Genomic DNA, 6,949 nt, shown 5'->3' with positions numbered 1-6,949 from the left:
TGTTTATTTTATATTCCTTAGTTACTATCTTGATTTATATGTCAATAATAATAAAGTAGGGATTTTAGGCTCAAAAAATTATTGTCATTTTTATTTTGTCAAACAAAAATAAGAATTATTTTGGCAATTCATTATTATTTTGTGGGTAAGTGTATGCTTAATTTTGGCGTTAAGTTTAAGACTAATAAAAATATAAAATAAAAGATATAGAAATGATGTCAGAATTATATATTGTATCCTCAAAACATTTATTTATTTTACTTTATTTGGTTTTATTTATAAGGGACAAAATATTAGTTTTTTTTAATGATTAGACGATTTTTTAGACACACTAAAAATATTTGTCTCGATTAAGAATGTGGTTACGCATCTTTTCTTGAGACAATCAAAAGAAACTCAAGGATGCGGTGACGCACTTTGTCTAAAATATAATTAACTTTATTAATATAAAGTAGAGACTTATACAAAATAAGGTTATTAGGTGTGATGCAAAGAAGACAATTATGTCTCTAATCATGAAGACCAAGAATGTGATTATGTATCTAGGTCGAGACCGAATAAAAAATTCAACGAATAAAAAATGCAAGCAAATCATGGCATACAAAAAATATATCGAAAAGATAGTTAAATTAAGTGAAAAGTTAATAAAAGCGACTATGCTAGAACCACAGGACTCAAGGAATGCCTAATACCTTCCCCTCGGTCAACAAAATTCTTTACCCGAATTTCTGGTCCGCAAACCAAATAAAGAGTCATTTCCTTTTGATTAGGGATTAAATAAAAAGGTGACTTGGAACACCATAACTCAATTCCAAGTGGCGACTCTAAAAAAATAAAAATAATCCTTATTTAGTACCTTGATTTAAATTGGAAAAACTCTTACGCCGCCTACGCGAAAAGGAGTCTTGACATCTTTGGCGACTCTGTTGAGGACTAACCAGAATTCGAGTTTTGTTATATTTATTTTTACTTGATTTTATTATTGTATTTTTTGGATATATTGTGTATGATGGTCTAATGTGTCAGTTGCTGCTCATTTATCGCTTTTGTATTGTTGAATTATAATAAATTGTCTTGTCTGGACAACCATCCGAGTCTCTAAAAATAGGATAGCAGGGAATGCAGTTATGCATCCCACTTTCTTTTGAGATAAAGTTGTAGTGTCTTGACACCAGTGAAGAATTTTAGTCACCCCATGTTAGGCGAGGTTGGACCAGCAATGAAATTGGAATAGCACTTCTATCGATAAGTTGCCTTTCCCTGGCTCGAGTTGTTCACTCGGGTAAGCCAGTCTGAATACTTATCGCCTTCAAGTTTGAACCTAGTAAAACTGGAACATAGACATGCTTATTCCTAATAGGTTCTGCTTAAAATTGTTTTAGAAGTTCTTAATTTCTTAAAAATGAAAATTCCAAAAAATTAATCATTTATGAACAAAATCACAAAAAAAAAAAATCATTTCAATTTTTTTTTTAAATAAAATATATTATTGCATTTTCAACAAATTTCTAACTTTTCAAAAAATTAACTGTCCAATCTGAACGAACTACGCATACCTGATTCTCACATCGTTGATATACGTAGGCATCCCTCCACGAGTTCGGTGATATAAGTTTTTTTTAATAAGGGTCTTTAGTCCTCTTTCAAACTCCAAAAGAAAATGAAAAGTTTGTTCACAAAAAAAAGTTTGTATCATTTTTCAAAAAAGAAAAATTCTTACTTTATGTTTAAAGCTTAACGAACTACGCACACTTGATTCTCATCTCCATGAGATACGTAGGTAACCCTCTTTGGGTTCGGTGATCCTTATTTTTAAAAAAAAGTATTTCTTATCATAAATAATGTTGTGATTATAATCTTTCTGAATTACGTTTGACTTGATTCTTGCTTTGACAAGATACGTAGGCTGCCTTATTTTAAGGTTCGGTCCAACCACGAAAAGAAATCTAAAAAGTCCTCATCACAAAAACTGGGGAAAAATGAGATTTTTTTTTTAATCTAGAAAAAAATTTGACTTGGTTGGTACCAACATGTATAGAAATGTGCATAAAGAAAAAGAAAGAAAGTGTTAAACTATTTGGCAAGACAGACCAACTTTGTTGTGACCTATAAACTTCTTTTGGTACCTCTTGATGCATATATGTATTACTTGAGAAATTATCTTGCTCAAAGCTAAGGCTAAAACAAATTCGACCTCATTGTTTCATGTGCATTGTGTGGCGAGCTTTAGATATAAAATTCAATGGCATGAGTTTGTTGATCTAGAACTTGGCCCGAATGTTGGTTGAGACGAATTTTGAGCAACATTTAACTTGGGAAAGGATTATGGGCTTTCTTTGATCCGATTGTTCCTTTCAAGCTTACCAAATGACATGTTATCCATGGAACTCCCATTTTGAGCATAACCTTTTTTTATTTGAATAATCATATCTTAGCATATATCATTTTGAGGGCATAAATGCACTATTCCTTGGCCCTACCTCCTTGAGCGTACTATCAATTATCCACATAGTGTCAAGATCTAAGTTGGGTAACAAAGTAAAAAGGTCAAATATGTGAAAGTTCAAAAAACTGATAAAAAAAAGCTAGAATGGAAAAAAAAACCCTCCAACGAAAAGGAGAGGAAATGAAAGAAAAAAATAATCAGGAGAAGCTTTCAAGAAACCAAAGGTCAAATGCGAAAATGAAAAATATTGAGAGCATTGTGTGAATTTTAAGGAGCAAATAGTCACTTTATCCCAAATGAATATCCTACATTTCCCTAAGCCTACATTACAAGCCAATGACAAGTCCTATTTGATCTCATTTTTTGTGTTCTCGCATTAGTGGATTCTTACATAAGGGTCAAGCATATGGTATCTCAATCTCATGCATTGAACATCTTTCTAAGTGTGAGTGACTTTCAAAAATGTCCTACGATCTAAATTATTCTATTGTGTTAAGTAGGACTTTCATTTGTTGCAAGGGCACTTGAAACATGAGGATATGAATAGTTCTTGTCCCTTCATTTATGCAAGATGAATTGATCAAATACTTAAATATGTTTGAGATACCATTTGAAACTATATGGATTACTCAGAGTTAACCTCATATTTGTTTGAAAGTAGTTGAATGTGGTTCATATCTATAATACTAATTGTTGGTACCAACTAAAGTCAAGACATTATCGAACATGAATCGATTCTTTTCTCAAAAGTTTTTTTATTTTTAAAAAAGGTAATTTCTTATTTATATGAACTACGTTTGACCTGATTCTGGCAATACAAGATACATAGGCAGTCTTACAATAAGGCTCGATCTCACAGAATAAAATTTTATATCCTTGAAAGATCAAGATCGAAAAAAATTGAAAAAATGATGAATTAAAAAGAATTTCAAAGTTTCTCAGTTTTAAAAACCAAGACATGTTTTTATTTGTTATGAAAATAAAATAAATCAATCACTACCGTTTCTAGGGAACAAAAACTCTGTCATCTTGTATTTCTTGGGAACAAACACCCTAATTACATATTGTCTTGCATTTTTCTTTTGGTACAAGTATTTCTCATTCTTGATAACAACTCATAAAAAATATTTTTTGGTGCAAACTGGGCAAAAAATAAAAAATGTTGTGGTGATTTCAAATGATGATTATGTTTAGTAAGATATTCTTGAGTAATGAGATTTAGTTTAGCAGGACTATCCTACATATCCTAAACAATGAGATTAGACTAGCAGGACCCTCTTACATAATGAGATTTAGATTAGCAGGACCCTCCTACATAATGGGACTAGCAGGATCCTCCTACATAATGAGATTTAGTTTAGCAAGACCCTCCTACATAATGAGATTTAATTTAGCAGGACCCTCATACATAATAAGATTTAGATTAGCAGGACCCTCCTACATAATGGGATTTCGTTTAGCAGGACCCTCATACATAATGGGATTTAGTTTAGCAGGACTCTCCTACATAATGGGATTAACAAGACCCTCCTACATAATGTGATTTAAATTAGAAGGACCCTCCTACATAATGGGATTAACATGACCCTCCTCATAATGAGATTTAGATTAACAGGATCCTCCTACACAATGAGATTTAGTTATTTTCTCGTAGGATAAATACTTTCTAGTCTGGACCGTTATTTTTTATTTTCTCCTAGGATAAGTACTTCCTAGTCTGAGATCGTTATTTTTTATTTTCTTCTAGGATAAACACTTCCTAGCCTGAGATTGTTATTTTTCATTTTCTCCTAGGATAAACACTTCTTAGTCTGAGACCGCTATCTTTTTATTTTCTCCTAGGATAAACACTTCCTAGTCTGAGACCGTTATTTTTTAATTTTTCTCCTAGGATAACACTACAAAAAAAAATTGTGTTTACCGACGGACGAAATTCGTCGCTAAATAGCTTATTCCGCGCTATTTTGGTTTAGCGATAAAATAGCGACGAAAAGTCATATGTCGGTATTATGCGCGTATCTAACAATTTAGCGACAAAAATTCAAATCCGTCGTAAGTTTAGCAACGGATGAGCAACAAATCTCTTCCGTTGTTAAAACTAACGACCAAAAAATCGTCGTTATATTTGTAATTTTTGTCGCTAATTCTATAAGTTATTTCATTGTGTCATCATATTGACGATCAAAAATTTGTCATTAATTCTGTCGCTATTACTTTTTATACATTACCTTTCTTGTAGCTACAAAAATATTGTTACAAAACCGTTGCTAAGTTTGTCGGCATTACTTTTTATATTTTTGTCTTCTTATAGCGACAAAAATATTGTAGCGAATCTGTCGCTAATTCCGTCGTCGTTACATTTTATTAATGCAAATCCTATTCAATTTATAAAGTTGCAAAACTAACTTAATTCAAGAAACTAATATTCTACAAGATCCAAAACACATAACAAATTACAGAGTGCATAACCAAGTTTAAAACAACTCCAACAATAATTTCCAAGCAAAAAAACTAAAAGTATTTGCAACAAAAATAATATCTAGCCGACAAAACTAACTAAGAGAGATTGGAGAACCACATTAATCTTCATCTGAAACTAGTGCATGAGTGTAACGACTCGGAAAATGATAGAGTGAAACTAGAGCCTCACATGTGAGTTTGGAGTCGAGAACTTAATGAAATGGTTATAATTGAATTTGACCCAAAAAGTTCTTAAAATGTGCTTCGGAAGTTACCGGAAACTTGTTTAACTGTATATAAAAAGATCCGTTTCGTTTTTCGAAAATCCGACTTCATATTCTCGTTTAGGGGGTCAAATTGAGTGGGAAATGGGTCTAACCCAAATTTTAGAGCAACCGTATCAAAATCCAAAATTTCCAAGTGAAGCCTTTTTCGAGGGTCTACTTTGGAGGGTCATATCTCCTAGCACACAAATTATTTGGGTGGCCAATTATATATCCATGGAAAGCCCTTTGAGTTAGCTACCTAACGCACTTCGTTTCACCTCATTCGGAGTTCGGACGAAGAAGTTATGCCCATTTTCGTAAAATCTGTCCGGTAGGAAATGGCAATTTCCAGTATGCGGGGTTACTGTTCACCCGCCTCATTTTCTTTTCTAAGTGTTGGACCTTTTTTTTTCAAAAGACTTATATTATTTCCTAGATACCATAATCCAATTCCCATCCCTAAAAACATTTCCCTCTCTCAAAACTCTCTCAAAACCCAAGGAAGCTCAAGGTGAAAGATGGAGCTAGGGTGGATGGTGGCTATTGATTTCTTCACCAATTTCGTTTGGTTCTTGAAGATTAAGGTATGGGGATCCTTTATCCTTGATCATTCTTTCTTTCAAGGAGCCCAATCAAAAGGTTTTCAAGGTCTTTCAAATACACCAAAATCCTATTTCGAATTCTAAGCATGGGTCCTTGCATTAAATGATTTCCAATGATGTTTTATGTTGTTATTAATGATTATTGATGGTTTTAGGAAAGAAATCTTCATGAACCCATGCCTTTACAAATTCTCTAAATTTGGCCTAAAGTGGGTGTATTGATTTGTGTAAATTGTTGTGGGCTGTTCATGTATGTATTTATCTATGTTGAATTGTTAAGAATTGTTATTGAATTGAAGGATGTGGGATGTTAGCCTTGAATGGGCAAAATTGTGAATTGGTCTTCATGTTGATTATGGGCTTATGCTTAGCTTAGTTTGTATAGTTGAATGTTGTTATTATCATTGTTATTGTATTGTTAATTGTTGGAATATGAGGATGATGAAGATTGCCATGGAAAGAGGGTAAGTTGATCAAACTTGATAAATATTGTATAATTGGCATGAAATTGAGTATTGTGGCTTATGGCCTTTGAAAAGGGTGGTAAGATGGCTTGATCTCTTAGTATTAATATAATTGTTATTGGTTGGTTTGATCCACCTTTGGTGGAGGTGGTTATTTGTTGTATTATTGTGAATTGAGGCCATGAAGGGCATTATATGAATGTTATTATATTGTTGTATTATTATACACATATGAGGCTATATGTAAAGTTTTATGTGAAGCTATATGTGAAGGAATGATGTGAATGAGTTTTATGTGAAGCTATATGTGAAGGAATGATGTGAATGAGTTTTATGTGAAGCTATAGGTGAAGGAATGATGTGAATGAATTTTATGTGAAGCTATATGTGAAGAAATGATGTGAATGAGTTTTATGTGAAACTATATGTGAAGGAATGGTGTGAATGAGTTTTATGTGAAGAAATGATGTGAATGAGTTTTATGTGAAACTATATGTGAAGGAATGGTGTGAATGAGTTTTATGTGATCTTGTGATGATCCTATTTTACGTCAACATTACTGAGCTAATAGAAGTTAAATAAGTTATGTAATTGTATTTCTAAGGTTGATATACTCGTGAACAAGTTTATGGGTCCTTATGATTATTTAGGAACTCTTGAATTATGAAATTACTATTACACATCCTATTATGGTCTATTTTGCATATTATC

Source organism: Solanum verrucosum, unplaced genomic scaffold, assembly GCF_900185275.1.
Source record: "Solanum verrucosum unplaced genomic scaffold, falcon-dt-bn FXZP01000240.1, whole genome shotgun sequence".
Classification (NCBI taxonomy): domain Eukaryota; kingdom Viridiplantae; phylum Streptophyta; class Magnoliopsida; order Solanales; family Solanaceae; genus Solanum; species Solanum verrucosum.
The sequence above is the reverse complement of the archived record's forward strand: the minus strand, read 5'-3'. Positions refer to the sequence as shown.